This window comes from Arvicanthis niloticus, chromosome 18, assembly GCF_011762505.2.
Source record: "Arvicanthis niloticus isolate mArvNil1 chromosome 18, mArvNil1.pat.X, whole genome shotgun sequence".
Lineage (NCBI taxonomy): Eukaryota > Metazoa > Chordata > Mammalia > Rodentia > Muridae > Arvicanthis > Arvicanthis niloticus.
The window spans coordinates 47,832,924-47,848,330 of NC_047675.1; the positions used below are offsets into that span (position 1 = coordinate 47,832,924).

At 51.8% G+C, this 15,407-nt stretch overlaps 1 protein-coding gene across 1 annotated transcript in view; it reads left to right on the forward strand.

Annotated features, from left to right (window-relative positions):
- Positions 1 to 702: 702 nt before the first annotated feature.
- The window catches only part of Znf469 (zinc finger protein 469), a 220,986-nt gene continuing 206,281 nt past the window's right edge, over positions 703 to 15,407 (forward strand). The window contains exon 1 of the mRNA XM_034522508.2: positions 703 to 1,345. The gene's annotated coding sequence lies outside the window, so the exon portion shown is untranslated. The remainder of the gene's footprint in view (positions 1,346 to 15,407) is intronic.

The window sequence follows — 15,407 nt, forward strand, 5'->3', positions numbered from 1 at the left end:
GACACTCCCCCCATCCCGTGTCTTTCCTTTTGTCTGTGAGCATAGTCACTTCCTTACAAGCTTCCGGAATGCAGAGTGCTTTCGAGTTTAAGGAAATGTGGTTTCTCAGTTACGACTCCAGCAAGCCCTCCCCAGTCTGTGTCTGTACCTGTGTAGAGCATGGGCATCTCAGAGCCACTCATGTTGGATGCTTATGTCTGCTGTGTTCCAGGCTAGATCCCCCCATCCCCCAGGAAGCTACAGGCAGATGGAGGGCCTTGGACTAAAGCCCGGACAGGAAGATAAGGCTGGAGATGGAAAAGTGGGGACAATGAACGGATTTCAGAGGAATAACTCCTGTAAGAAGCTTGAAGAAGCAACTGGGAAAGCCAGGGCCACCATTTCCCTTCCTGATTGTAAAGCCCTAATTGCTCACGGAAGAGGACTTGAAAGGCGGTAGCCCTGGGGCTCTTCCCCCGAGGACATGGCTGAGAGTCAAAAGTCTTAGTGCTGCTTGCTCCCTTCTTAGCCCCCAACCCAACCTGGGCTAGACGCTTGACATATGTGAGCCAGATAAATTATAGCTGCTGACTCAGTTTCCCTACCAGTTCATGAGCACTAGAGAGGCTGTACGCAGACGAATGGGCCACTTAGCTCAGACGGAATCCGCTGTGGTCTCTGCCCTACAACCATGGGTAGTCAGCCGCCAGAACGGTTTCATCTCCACTGGCACAGGTGGATACGGCTTCTATATTGCAGCCTCTGGAAGTGTAAGGGCAGGTCGAGGGCCCCGTGAAGAAGTGAGGGATAGGCTGGGGTCCCCCACTACTTTACTGAGCCTGAGATGGGGTGTGAACATTACCTCTCCCGGGAATATCCCCATGCAGCTCAGGGGATATCCCACAGACACAAGTGCAGCATTCCCCTGCCTCGCAGTGAGGACCTTCCACCTTCTCTGCCAGCAGGTGTGTACCCCCCTGCTTCCCTGGAAAAGAGAGCCAGCCTGTGTGAAAGCCACCCACTCTTGAGCCGCGCCTCCCCGAATCTTAGCCACGTGTTCGAGTTCCTGAGGAGCGAGCAAGGAAAGGCAGGCGGATGCTTAGCCTGTGAGGGCAGCAGACTTTGAGTCCTAACGGAGAAGACAGCTCAGTCCAAACCCCTTCCCCCAGGCACAGCAGGGTTAAGTGTCTGAGCAGAGAGGGAATCCCAGGCCGCCTGGAACTTGAGACTTCCCAGCTGAGAGCCAGCTCAAGTGAGCGAGATGTGGACCCAGACGCACTGCAGCGGGCACCGGGGTCCTGAATGCAGGCCCTGAAGATAGCTGCCACTAGAGTCCCACGGTAGCCGTGCCACAGCTCCGACTCTGGTAAGTGGACCGCCAGGTACCAGCTTCAGGGGCAGCAGGGATGTGGGCTGTGGTTTGTGAGGAGTTCGGATCTGGTGCGGGCAGGGCAGCCTGTGTTTCTTATTATTAATACATTCAGACTTGCAAGCCAGTCATGTGAGCTTGAAATCTGGAAACATCTTCAAGGCAAAACAAAGTGTTTTGTTTTCCTGCTGAAGATTCCAGTTGCTGGATCAAAGTCTAGGGACTGAGAAGGGAGATTAGTTCCGTAGGTGGAAAGATCTGGGCACACCTTCGCTCTGGCATTGTAAGAGCGTCCGTGATGGCTATTTTGAGTCTTCTGTGGTGCTTTCCAGCTGTCGGGATCATCTGTCAGTACTGGGTATTGATGCCACAAGCTGACTTCACTAGACATCATATTCCTTGTGCCTGCGGTCACTGGTTCTTTGGTTTTGTTGTTGTTTTTGACAAAGTAGGGCCAGGATTACTGGGTGCTCACAACGCACTAACCAGCCTGCCAGACCAGACAGTTTACAACCACACACGAGCTACTTTAGGTATATGCTTCTGTTAACTGCCCATTTTTATGATATTTCTAAGTACTGGTCTCTTCACGACCCTTTTCCTTGGACGGGACTCAAAGCAGGCCCCTTCTGGTAGTTATTTGATGTGTCTGTTTCCCATTAAGGATTTGGGCCATGAAGGAAAGTGACAATCTTGGTTTCTAAGGATAAACTTCCTGGAACTCTCTCGGAAGGCTTCTCCACGGGCACAGCTGGCGTCAGAGCCCCCGAATGGAGTCTGCCTCAGCGTTCCTCAGCGGGGCGTTAGCGGCAGTGAGGGACGAGACCCTGGCTGGGGGAAGTGGGCAAGGCTCACCTGACGCCGCCCTCAGCGCCAGCCTTTTGTTCCTCTCTAGTGTGGTTACACTGTGTGTAGACACCTGGGGTGAATGTGTGTGAGTGGTGCCTGTGTGCTCAGGATCCCTCACATCGTTCTGTATCCTCAGCATCAATAAGAGGGCACAGGTGGTCTTTAAAAAAATCACAGGCCCACATCAGCAGTTCCCACCCCAGTGTGGTTGTGTTGAGAATGCCGGGCTCGCCGAGTGCCCTTGGCCTCTGTGATCAGCAGGGCGGATGCTGGTCTAGGCGTTGAGTGTCCCTGTGTCATTCCTGGTGTCCAGCTGCTGTGTGCTCCTCCCAGACCTGCTGCTTCATCACACTGAGAGGGACAAACACTACTTTAGATGGGTGTGGGAGCTGCAGGCCCTGAGCCTAGTTTGTTCCCTGTCTCCCACTGCTACTCTGTCCCTTCGGCTTTGGGTCTGCGGGGTTTTCTGTGTCATGTAGCTTTTCACAGCTCTTCCTTTTTGGGGGACATGGTGCCCTAATTTGAAGAATTCCAAGATTGTCCCAAGCCAGGAACTGCTCTTCTCCATACCCCAGCCCCCAGCAGGGTTACTCTAAGTGTGTCACACTGCTTCTGCCTCCAGCCCCATGACTCCTCTGCTTGGGATGGACAACTGTCAGTTTCTAGCACTGTTCTCACTGTAGCACAGAAGCCATCCCACTTATGGAAGCAACAGGCAGTCTGCTTAGAGCCTGCACAGTAGATGCCTTCCTCTGGGCCTTGAGCTCTGCACTGGCCGAGCTGAGGTACTACTCTGCTTAGGGCCGCACCTCCCTCAGTATCAGCTTGGAGACTCCACAACAGGGTCTCTTACTGCCCTCTTTGCCCTCAAAGCCCTCACTGATCTGGAGCACCTGTCTGCATGTGTGCGTGTGTGAGTATGTGTGTGTGTGCGCGCGCGTGCGTGTGTGAGTGTGTGCATGTGCATATGCACGTGTATGTGTGCGTATGTCCGTGCATGTGTGTGCGTGTGCGTATGCATGCGTGTGTGTGAGTGTGTGCATATACACATGTGTTGTGTGTATGTGCGAGCGCATGTGTGTGTGCATATGCACGTGTGTGCATGTGTGTATGCACGAGTATGTGTGAGTGTGTGTATGCACATGTATGTGTGTCTGTGAGTGGGTGTATGCACGTGTATGTGTGTGCATGTGTGCGCATGTGTGTGTGCATGCATGTGTGTGTGTGCGTGTGTGTGTGTGTGTGTGTGTACTTTCCTGAGCATTTTCTTGCTGCTGGTTCTGGAGCACTGGCCTCTGAGCGGCTCAGCTATCTATTCCCAGCTGATGGGAGTGGCTTGGTTTGGCTCAGGTGGCATGAATGAAAATCACCCACAAGGCTCTGGGCTGCATGTGTTCCAACAGTGCCATGGCTGCTCTCTGAGGCCCCTAGCCTGATCTCCTGCATACTGGCCAGTTTGAGTCGTGCCTTCCTGTCTTTCCAGAGCCCCAAACAACAAACAGTTGTAACCTTGGTTTATGGTCAGAGAAAGTTGGACCTCAGAGAGGTGTGGATACTGGCCAGAGCCACCTGACCAGGAAGCTGTTGAGCCCTGCCTGCAGCCCAGGCCTGTCCCACTGTGAAGCATCTGTCTTCCAGATGGGATTCCCACAAAAAGATTTACTGAGATGCAGTCCACGTAGTGTACAGTTCTCCCTATGGAAGTGTGCAGCTCCCTGGGTTTCTGTGTCTGCCAAGCTGGGGACTCTTTCATTTTAGAATGTTTTCCTCAATCCAAACCCCGGCTTCATTCACAGTCAGCCCTTCTCTCCAGCCCTGGCCATCCCTTTCCTAGCTTTTATTTGTGTCTGTCCAGACACATCTTCTGAGGGGGTCACATGGCATTCTGCCTGCATGTCTGTCTCTTCTCATGGTGTCAAACTCCAAAGTTCATCCATGCAGTCTCCCTCACCACAGAGGAGATCTGAGCATTCTGCTTCAAACTTGCTAGACTTGAGGATTGTCTTTAGGGACTGCCAGCTTGCAGTGGCACCAGCTGCTGAGGACTGTGCCCACCTGGAAGCTCTCATCTCCCTGTGCCTCAGGCCCGAGTTGGTGATTATGGTCAGTGTGTGGCCTCTGGCTGGTTTTTCCCCTTGGAGAGGAGCCACTTGGTCATTAAGAGGGATTTGACCCTTGAAAGTATAATAGGTCTCTGTCACCTATGCATATTCTGGGGCAATTTTTCTTTCTAGTGACAGGGTCTCTTGTCGCACATGTTAGACAGACCCACAATGTAGTTGAGCATTTAGCTTCAAACTTTTGTGGTCTCCCTGTTTCTGCCTCCTGAGCGCTAGGATTACAGGCATGGAGCACCACGCCAAGTTTATGGGGTATTGGGGGAGAAACCCAGGGCTTCTTGGATGGTAGCTGAGTGTTCTACTAACTGAGTCTCATTCCCAGCCTGGGAGCATTAAAAAACAGTAACCTGAGGCAAGCATCTCAGGTAAGGTTGGAAGATGAGTAGAGTTGGCAGGGAGAGAGAGCTGGGGGTGCAGACTGCACAGCCTGGGGTCCTGCCCATGCCTCAATGACTGGGTACTAACGCCTGTCATGGGATGGGGAGAAGGCCATAGCAAGTGTACAAACACAACCAGCAAGAAAGGTGGACCAGACACGGTAGCACACACCTTTAATCCCAGCGCACAGAAGGCAGAGATCTCTATTACGAGTTTGAAGCCAGGTTGGTCCATATATCAAATTTCAGGCCAGCTAGGGCTACATGGTAAGACCCTGTCTTAATAAAAGGGAAAGTCGCTGGATTCTAGAAGTCATGGCTGGGCCACCCCTGAGGCAGGCCACACCAACTTGTGAGTGTGGACAGAAACATAGATTCTTGGACCAACCATACCACCAGGCCCCAGAGGCTCCCTGGAATTTTTAGGTCATAGTCTTGGCAGGGCCCAGTGTCCTGCTTCCAGGGAGCCGAGAGGCCATCCTCCCTTAGGTCGGCTACCCCCTAGTAATCGAGGATCTAAAACCACTGCCTGCCAGGAGCATCTGACAGCCTTGGCAGGTACAGTGTGTTTTCTTCTTGCTGGCTGGTTCCTGTGGACGGAGACAGAATGGATGGGTGCCAGTGTCCAGCAGGGACACTCGTCTCCCCTGGGCCTCTCCTCTGAAGCAGGGTAGCAGAGGACCTGTGTCTTCCCTACCTGTTTGCCCCACCTCCATGTCCCATAGTGCTTGATCAGAGGGGCCCCCTAGGAAAGAGTGCTCAGAGGAACCCCACAGCTGTAATTGGCCACCTAGTGGGGAGGAATCCTTGTCCTTTCGAGGGAGCAGAGTCTGGCTGACATTGCTTGTGTTCTAGACCTTTCAGTACTATTTGTTTGTCTTCTGTCTTTGTTTGCAGTCTTCTAATCCGTTTCTTTCGGAAGGCCAGGTTTTTAATTCAGTAGGAACAAATATCTGATAGATCAAAAGAACAGCAGAAAGCCAAGCAGGGCCCAGAGAAATTGTTCCATGATGAAGAGAATGTTGCTCCTCTGTATGACTGGTGTTCGAGTCCCAGACCCATATCGGGTGGTTTGCAACTGCCTGTAACCCCAGCACCAGAGGACCATGTTGTCTCTGGCCTCTGTGGGTATGTACTCAGACATGCACATACCTTCTCACAGACAAAGACCTACACATGTAATTAAAAAATAAGCCTTAACAAAAGGCAATGTAGGAAGCACAAAAGAGTTAAAAGACCAGTCCGTTTCTATGGATGGTAACAGAATTCTCTTTTAACAAGGCTGCCCCTGAAGGTCATCTGCCTTCACCTCCACCTCTGGCCGCAGTGGTCTTCCCTTTCCTGTGAAGGCAAAGTTGGTCTGGCCTGTCCCTGGTTGCTTTTATTCCAAGAGATAGATACCACAGTGTGGACTGGGTGGGGCACTGGGATGTGTGGACACTTGGCAGGGCTTTTTCTTGGCATGGCTGGGGTTGAGTGGAGCTGTCTGTATCACCACAGATGCCCCTGTTGACCCCGAGAGGCATCTGGGCCAGAGCCACTGTGTTCTTAGAGGAACCCCATTAACGGTTTTGGGGTATTTGGTCAGAATTATAGCCCCAGTGAGGAACGCTAGTTCAGTGGTTCTAGAACCTCTGAATTTCAGAGCAGTACTGTCCTCCTTGGTACCCAGTGGAAGAGCGGGAATAGGAACTAAGTATCAGTATCAACTGGCACAGCTTGGCCTCAGTTCCACCTCTGCAAGGCATGGGGCCTGCTCTGTGCACTCACCAGGGTGGTGCTGTGACCTCCTTGTTATGAGAGGAGACAAAGATGGCAGATTACACATGGACCCCAAAGATGCCCTGTGACGCTCAACCTAGTATCACCTCCTTCTGTAGCAAATGGTGCTGTAGGTAGGATTCAGGCTGGATGAAGAGCCTTCTGGAGCATCCAGGCCACCCAGCATAACAGTACAGGTCCTCACCAAAGGATTCGTGAGACAAAGGTATAGGGAGTGGCCACAGAGCAACAGGATGCCATTGATGTGATATGGCCACAGGCCAAGGGAAGCCTGGGCTACCAGAAAGAGACAGAACAAAGCCCCCTGGAGCCTCTGAGCGACCCAGTATTTTCCACGTCATGTCTTATAGCCATGAGGCCTGTGTGGAGTCTCAACAAGTTTTTGATGCTTTAGGCAGCTGGAACAACCCTGGAATCCCAGCGACTAGGCTGAGGTTGAAGTGACCACCTGAGAGCTACCCAAGGGCCAGGAACACCACCACTGCAGACTCCAAAGGGTCTTTGGTGTTCTCTGTCCTTTGTCTCTTAAGAAGAGATGAGGCTGTTTCCTTCATGGCCACTTATAAATTGTTTCTGTCGTGTGTGGGATGAGGCTTGCCTGTGCCCACTGGGCAGCGTGATGGCTCAGGCAGCTTTGGCTCCAGTGTCCTCTCCACACTGGCTGTCACAGGAAGCTGAGGAGCAAGCCCCATGTACACTGAAGAGAAGAGCATGTTACCTCCTGGGCCACGCCAGGTCTCTGGTCTAACTAGAAAGAGAGAAAGCCCAGGATAGAAAACAGGAGACACCACCAGGCCTGGATGTGGTCATGGGGCAGGTCCTCTGATTCTTTCTTAAGATGGAGACATCATGAAGCATGAAGCCTGGGCACCTGTGAGTGCATGGGCAGTGAGCAGTGCCAGCCTTGCCTGAGTTGGGGGCCTGTGGGGTGCAGGTGCAGCTGTGGCTGGCCAGCTGCATGGCTGTAAGGATACTGGTAGGTAGCCTGTCTTGGCGGGTGTATTAGTTTCTGTCATTGTGACAAAATACCCAAGAAAAATCAACATAAAAGAGGAAAGATTCTCATTGGCTCATGCTTCAGAGGCCCCACCCATGCCTGGCACTTCATTGCTTCTAGGTCTGTGGAAAGACTGAAGCATGGTGGAAGTGTGTGGCCCTGGAGATTGCTTACCTCAAGCTTGCCAGGAGAGAGAGAGAGAGAGAGAGAGAGAGAGAGAGAGAGAGAGAGAGAGAGAGAGAGAGAGAGAGAGAAAGAGAGAGAGATTGATTTTAGGAAGGGGCTGAATTATCCTGGGGTTGTCCCTTCTCTAGACTGGAGGTGGCACATGGCTCTGGGTACACAAGAACTCTGTTATTTTTGGTGCAAGGTCCTGAGACTTTGAGTGAGAGTGCCCTGGGCTGCTGTGTGGCTTTGGATGTGTGGCTTTGTGTCCTGGGCTTCCTTCTTTTCAGCTTTGTAATAGGGCAGCTTTTGTACATACACGTCCTACAAAGTCTTTCCAGAGACCAAAACCCTTACCAGAACCCGTGGGCAGAAGGCCTCAGCTCCTCCACTTTGCCACAGCAGGTGGATGGGTTGCTTGGGTCTGGACCATTCCTGCACAGGTGTGGCAGTACAATGAAGCCTGGGGCCTTGGTCTGGTAGAACTTATTGTTTCCCATAGTGTCTGTGTCTACAGAAGCAGCCCAAGATGCAGGGTCAGGGACAACCCCAGTCATGATATGAAGACTCTCGTGCTGGGATTCGGCACTCTCCTGTTCCATAGTCAACAGTGCTTGGCTCTCCGGGTGAGCCTGGCACGCCCCTGGGCCTGGCTGTTGATGGATTGTTGCACAGTTCTGGAGTGGATTTCACATAGGTCTGCCAGACATGACCTGGGGAGGAGGACAGTGCGTTTGTGTCGGTGTGGTCATGGCTGCTCTCCAAGCGTAGAAGACATAGACAAAGGGGCAGAGAACAACAGTAGATGGCTTCTCAGTGCTGAGATCTTGGGGACTATATTTCTGGTCCAGAGACGATCCTTTCCTAAGCTTTGTAGAGCTCTCAGCTTATGTGTGGAATTGCTTATAGTTGGAGGTGGGTGTAGTCAGACCCACGCTCCTGTCACCAATCCTGTCCTGAGCTCACTGGAGCGTGGTGTGCTGAGCATAGACCCATTGAGGAGGGAGGTGGGCTGAAGACTCCATAGCTGTGGAGGTCTGCTTGTCTCTTGAGGAACACTTGGGCTGTGGTGGTTTATAATGATTGTCAACTTGACAGGCTGTAGAATCACCTGAGAGACAAACCCCTAGAAATATCTACGAGGGAGTTTCTAGATTGTGTTACTTGAGATGGGAAAACCCACCGTAATTGTGGGCGGTACCACCTCATGTGTAGGAGTTCATCTCTCTGCCTCCTGACTGTGGTTGCCCTGTGACCAACTAACTGCCTTCTGCTCCTGCCACCATGCCCTCCCCACTATGATGGGACCAGATCCCCAAACTGTGAGCCAAACTAAACCCTTCCTTCTGGAAGTAGTGTCTTGCCTGGTACGTTGTCATAACAACAGGAAGAGTGACTAGTATGGGAACATTCTTGTAGTTTCTATGTGAGGATGGGTCTGTCCTTCCTTGGGACAAGCTCCCCGTGTGTGCACATGCTGGGTTTGGTGCCAGCTGTGCATGTGGCCTTAGGAGACACAGTAGCACTGTCCTGTGATGACTGCCCCATTCTGTGTCCCTTGCACTGGAGAGAGCAGCTCTTCAAGTCCCTGCCTGTATTGATGGTTATCTCACTTCAGCTACTCTGGTGGCTGGCAGTGATGTGCACTCCCCCACAGTCCTCACATCTCTCATGTCACCAGCTTCTGTCCTCCCCTGGGAAGTGCTTGCTGCACCCTCTGCCCATTTTCTAGTTGGCTTATCTGCTGTGCTTGCTCTGCAGTTATGAGACTTCTCAGTATGTTCTAGGTTGGGAGCTCCTTAGACGGAGCCTCCGCAAATGTCCCCTCCCCGTGTGTCCTCTTGTCATCCTTCTAATTGAGTCACTAATGGAGCAAGTCTTGTTTTAATGAAGCCCAATTCACCAATTTCTATACGAAGCATAGTTTTGGTCTTGCCAGAGACTTTTCATGTGGCCCTAGGTCTGAATATTTTCTCCTGACCCCCAGGTTCTAAAATTCCAGTTAGGTCCTGGCCTCTCCTGCGCTGGTTGATAGCTGTCTGTGCCCAGAGCTGGATGGAGGACTGCTTTCTGTTTTGTCTTCCTCTCTGCTTCACTCCAGTGGCTGGGCCTGGCCATGGACCACTGAGCTGTGGAGGTCCTTTCCTCAGAAGCCTGTGAGGTGTCAGGAGCTCTATCACTGGGCCTTCCTTTCTGTTCTGTCTGTGCTTACACTGTGCCCATGCTGTGCCCACGGGCAGCAGACTGACGATGCTGGTGACTCTATAAACAAATCAAATATGCTGAATAATACGTCATGTATTTTCTTTTTACACTTTATTTATTTCACATGTGGGGTGCACACATGCCATGGTACCTGCATGGAGGTCAGAGGACAAATTTTGAGAGCTTTTCCTCTCCTTCTACCATGTGGGGCCCAGGGACCGAACTCAGGTTATCAGCCTTGTCGGCAGACACCCTTGCCTGGTGCACATCTCACTAACCCACAAGTTTATTTAGAATTCTTGGATGTAAATAAATGTTCAAAAGTTATTAAAGATGAAAACCAATTTACATACTAATTAGATGCATATGGTTGTTTTTATGTAAAGGATTAAATCTCGGCTGAATATTTGATACTTGTAGGACAGAACTCTCTGATGTTTTTTTCATAGTTGATTGATATTTTTATTTAGTAATTATCAGTGTTGAGCTGTCTCTTAAAAAGTTCATCATATATATACAACATGGTAGAGGGGTGTCTGTAGCCACTCTAGAAATTGTTGGGAAGTCTGTTCTAATCCTATGCCAAAATTCATTTAACAATTATTTTACTATGAAACTCAAATCAGCAACTTAAATAATAGTTTTTAAAATGAAATATTCTAGTGCAATACAATTGGAAAATGTCCTAGATTACAACTCACATGCTGAGGAATGACACGAGAGAATATTCAAAGCCTTTGCTTTCAAATGCCTTTATGTCTGCAAGGAAGAAAACTTTGAATGTACAGTGAAAACACTGCTGTTCAGAACACACAGTAAGAAAAAGAAGAGCACGTTCAGGGCACGTGTGTGCAGAACCCAGGCTGCTGTGAAGTCTTGTGACACATGGCAGTCACTGGCAGAAACACCTCAGATCCCCTGTGCAGATAATTTTGAGTTAACTTCTGTTTTTTTTTTTTTAACCGTCGCCAGGTTTTTATGATCTCATGGTCACTTTCGCAACCCACAGCTTAAGAGAGTGCTTGGAGCAAACATCCCACGTCTGTAGAATTCTCTGACTTTATCTCCCACTTGTAAAAATGAACACTTGAGGGGTTAGGGAGGTAACTCTGGGTAAGGGGAGAACCCGCATGGATACCCAGCACCCCTGTGAAGCTGGACGTGGTGGATGGGGATGAAGCATGTCTTTAGCCCCAGTGTTGAAGAGGTGGAGACAGACAGATCTCCAGATGCTCACTCGCTGGCCCGTCCACCTGAAACCCCAAGTTCCAGACTCAGTGAGAGAATAGACTTCAGCAAATAACACAGAAAGTGACTGAGGCAGTGTGACCTCTGGCCTGATTTCATAGGCCAACACATTCTTCTCCTAGACTCCTAGTGCAGGGTTGGCTGTGTTTGGGACATAGGGCTGACTCTATTTAAGGTACAGGGTTGACGGTATGTTTGGGGTGCTAGACTATGGGATCCAGGATTGTGTTTGAGATACAGAGCTGTGTTTTAGGGTACAGGGATGAATGTGTTTATGGTACAGAGCTGACTGTGTTTGGGGTGCAGGGCTGGCCATGTAGTTGGAGTGTAACACTGGCCTCTCGTTCGTCACACACTGGCTGTGTTTGAGGTGTAGTAGCACTGACCCTATTTAGGGTGCAGGGCTATGTGTTCAGGGTACAGCACTGTAGGCTGCAGGGCTCTGCGTTCTTGTTGTCTGTGTGTGTTTATTGCTTCCAGCCATGGACAGTGAGTTCATCTCTCACCACTTTGAGTCACTCGAGGCTTCTGGAGGAGCCTTTTAGTTCCCATGGTCAACTTTCACTGCCCCATGACTGAGTGTGGACAGCGGGCTGGAGGAAAGTTCTCAGTGGCCTGGCTTGTGCTGGGTTCCAGAGTTTGCCTCCCCTGGGCTTCTGTGTGTTTATGGGGATAGAGGACTCACCCTTCTGGAGGGGTGGACATGGAATTTGATAAAATGGTCCCTTTTGAAGGTTGAGCTCACTTCCAGCAGGAGCCAGAGCTCTGCCCTCACTGATGCCCAGGAGGGTGGTCAGTGGGAGCAGTGTCTTCACCCTGTGCAGTGTCGTGCTGGGGCCGGGTGGCTTGGTGAAAATTGTGATGCTTCTGATAGTTCCACCATTCTGGGCTAGCACAGGAGCCTGCACCATGGGAAGATGAAGCAGAATGGACCAGAGATGCCTTTGGGCAGCTCAGCCCCCCTGGAAGCCTGTTTGGTCACATAGTGGAGGGTGTGAAGAAAGCTGTATTTTGATAAGCTGTGAAAAGGAAAGGTTTAATGGCCTCTGGAAGTTCCAGTGACCCTGGATGAGACCCCAGCTTATGCATGGACAGGAGTCAGAGCCTTGTTCAGAGTCTTGGCCATCATGAGTAGACTGCCAGACCCAGGATGCTCAAATGCAGGAGCCACTGGGGAAGAACCCGGACACCACGTGATGCTCACACGCTAGACTAGGATGTTCTGAGGGCCTGGGGAGAAATCACCGTCATTCATGAGCCAGAACATGATGGAAGAACAAAGCTGCCCAGGGCCTTGGACAACCCAGGAGCCCTTTCCTTCCTTCCTTCCTTCCTTCCTTCCTTCCTTCCTTCCTTCCTTTCTTCCTTCCTTTCTTTCAGCACCCTGCTATGGGGGTCCTTTCAGCAGCTGCTTGGAACCCACCTGCTCCTCTGCACCCAGACCAGGCCAGAGCCCCAGTGTCAGGCATCCCTTCCCTATCTATTCCTTCTGAAATACCAGCCCCTCAGCTGGGGCCTCTGGGCCCTTGGCCCTTCCTTCTCTTGCCCTGGTGTCTTTCAGATGGTCAGCTTTGAGCTTCTTGGAGGAGGGCAACAGGACGCAGATAGCACCTGGGACAGCCTGTCAGTTGGCTTCTGCTTTCTCTCCCCAAGCTGAACTTGGACTCCTCCACCACAGAACAGAGCAGCGCTTCAATGACATGCAGATGTGGGGCTGATTGTCCTCTCTGGGCAGAGTGGGCTGAGCTGGGCTCAGATCGCTGCTCTACAGTGTCCTAGCAGTGTGACCCCTGTATGAAGGGCCAGTTTTAGAAGATGATGTCCTGACACACACATACCAAAGGCATACATGTCAGCGATCTTAATGCATTAGTTTATGAGGGAGATGGGAAGATGCTGCCAGCATTTCAGAGATCCAGAGAGCCAAGTAGATAAAGCCATGGGGAAAGTCGAGGTGGGTGTGAGGGGGGGGAGGGGGGATTTACAAATCGGCACTGAAGAGGTGAAGAGGCAGCACTAAGCAAGAGACCAGATGCTCCCAGCAGGCAGGCCTCCACAGCTTCCTTTTCTTCCCTTTGTGACTTACAGCATTGTAAAACTGCCCCAGAGGCATGTGCTAGGCAGTGAGTAGGCAGGCTTGATGTGCATCCCCTCCCCACCTCAGTTTGCTGAGCTTCCATGGAGCCTGGACAGAGAAGAGAGCATGCGCTGCTCCGCCCGCTGAGGGATAATAGCCGCATAAGCCGAGGGGTCAGGAAGCTGGGGGTCAGGAAGCTGGCCGGGAGGCTGTTTCTAGACTCCCTGTCTGGTCTTGGGTGGGTTTCTCCTCTCTCCCTTTCTCCCCCCCCCCCTCCTTCCTGTTCCTTTAAGGGCAGATCCCAGGCTCAGAGGCCTCGCCCACTGCCATCCCTGGAGCATCCTCAGGAGCCCCTCCAGCCTTGCTTGCATCCATCATCATTAGCTGTCCCGATGAGCTTGACCTTGCTCTTCTGGAAGCATTCAGCCATTCCCTAGGTCACCAATTCCCTTTCCGGCCAGCTGCTTAAAGCAGCCAAACATTGAGGTTTCCATTAGAGTCCCTTGCTGCAGGTGTGGCCATAGGCTACACCTGCTCTGGGACTTAGGGTCTGTGGCTTGGATGCCTATTCCAGAAGTGGGAGGGGACTGAGGCTCCGGAGCAGGAAGCTGCTCCTGCTGGGCGGGGGTGGCCCACCCTTTGGGCAGGTCTGTGACACAGCTGTGGACAGCCTTGAGTTTGCAGCTTGCAGTGTGCTTCACTGCCCTTGCTACTTGAGTTCTAAGGGAGGTGAAAGCAGCTGACTGGCAGGGAGGGTAACCTCAGCTAGTCAGCCGGCTCCTCCTGGTTAACCGAGAGAATTGTGGGTATGTGGATGGGAGGTCTGGGTTTTGTTCTCTGACCTCTCTGACCGTGGCCAGCCAATTGCAAAGTGAGGCTTTGTCTCACCCATAGATCAGGCTCTTCTGGAAAGAATAGGGTGGGGGAAGCCAAACTCCATCAAACAGCCAGGGAACCTACCCCAAGATGGGACAGAGAGAACACAGCCCGCACATGCTAGGGTAGGGGGACAAATCTCTGAAAAGAGAGAAACCTTTGCCCTGGCTCATTTTCTAACTCTGCCTGTTCACAGAGGGCACAGAATAGACTCAGATCCATCCTAAGGTTGGGTGGGTTCTTCAAAGGGAGCCATAGGCCCAGCTGGCTCCCCCTGGTGTGGGCAGGAGGCTGGGTTCTACCTCCTCCATATGGGACAGCAGGAGGGAGCTGACAAACCTCTGTGCTTTGCCCTCGTTTGCATTTTCCAGAGTGACGTCATCAGGCATGAGAGGGGCTGGGAACTTAAGGGTACCTGGAGGAGGTGGCCGTGGTGGATCACCTGGGCACCTACTGATGCTGAGCAGGAGCTGGGCACCCTGGGCCTCCAGGGGCTGGGCTAGAACCCAGGATGGCAGCATAGGGGATGAGAGAGTCCACTGCTGGACAAGGCCAAAGGCCAGAAAACCGGAGTCACCGACCCCCTGAGTAGGGCCTCCTTGAGTAAGCAGAGGTCTGCTGCTGTACATTATCTCCCCCCCCCCCCACCCCGGGAAGGCTGGGAGCACTGGGTGAAAGCTGTTTGTGGGCGTCCCGTACTGATCCTTGAGGGGTGGGTCAGGCTACCATAGCCAGAGGCCAGCATGGTGTACTGGGTCCTCTGGCTTCCACTTGGGGGCAGTGTGATCAGTCCCTTGGAGCTGGTGTTAGGTGTTGGTTCCAGGGCCTGAGAGGATGGGCTAGAATCGAGTAGGGAATCAAAAGTAGGGTAGTGGGGCCCCCCTAGCACATCGTGAGCTGAAAGCTCATGTTGGTCACGAGCCCTGGTCAGGCTTCAACATGAGACTGTCATCAATTATGTAGATAGAGCACTAACTCTGAAGGGGTTCATTTTGGCCCAGAGCCCTTGAGAGTTTGGCCCTAACGCTAGGCTCTTGGCTCCCATGTTGAAGCCCAGCCCTGGGCCTCCGGGAGAGTTGAGTAGGTGAAATGCCATACATACTTGCATGCATCCATAATTGATTCCAATGACCTAAGGATGATAAATCACTCGCTGCCTTCTCTGTAACCTCCTCATCCTGTCTCCCTAATCCCGAGTTGTCAAAGCAGCTGCCAGACCACATTGCACTGCTGTGACGTGTCCAGGATGGCCTCTGAGAGCAGGTTTATTCTTTACAATTAGGGTCCCATGTCAGTCCATCTTTCTGTTCTCTTGGTCATGGACAGAGCTGTGTCTGTGTATTCAGGGTAGGGATGTGGGTAG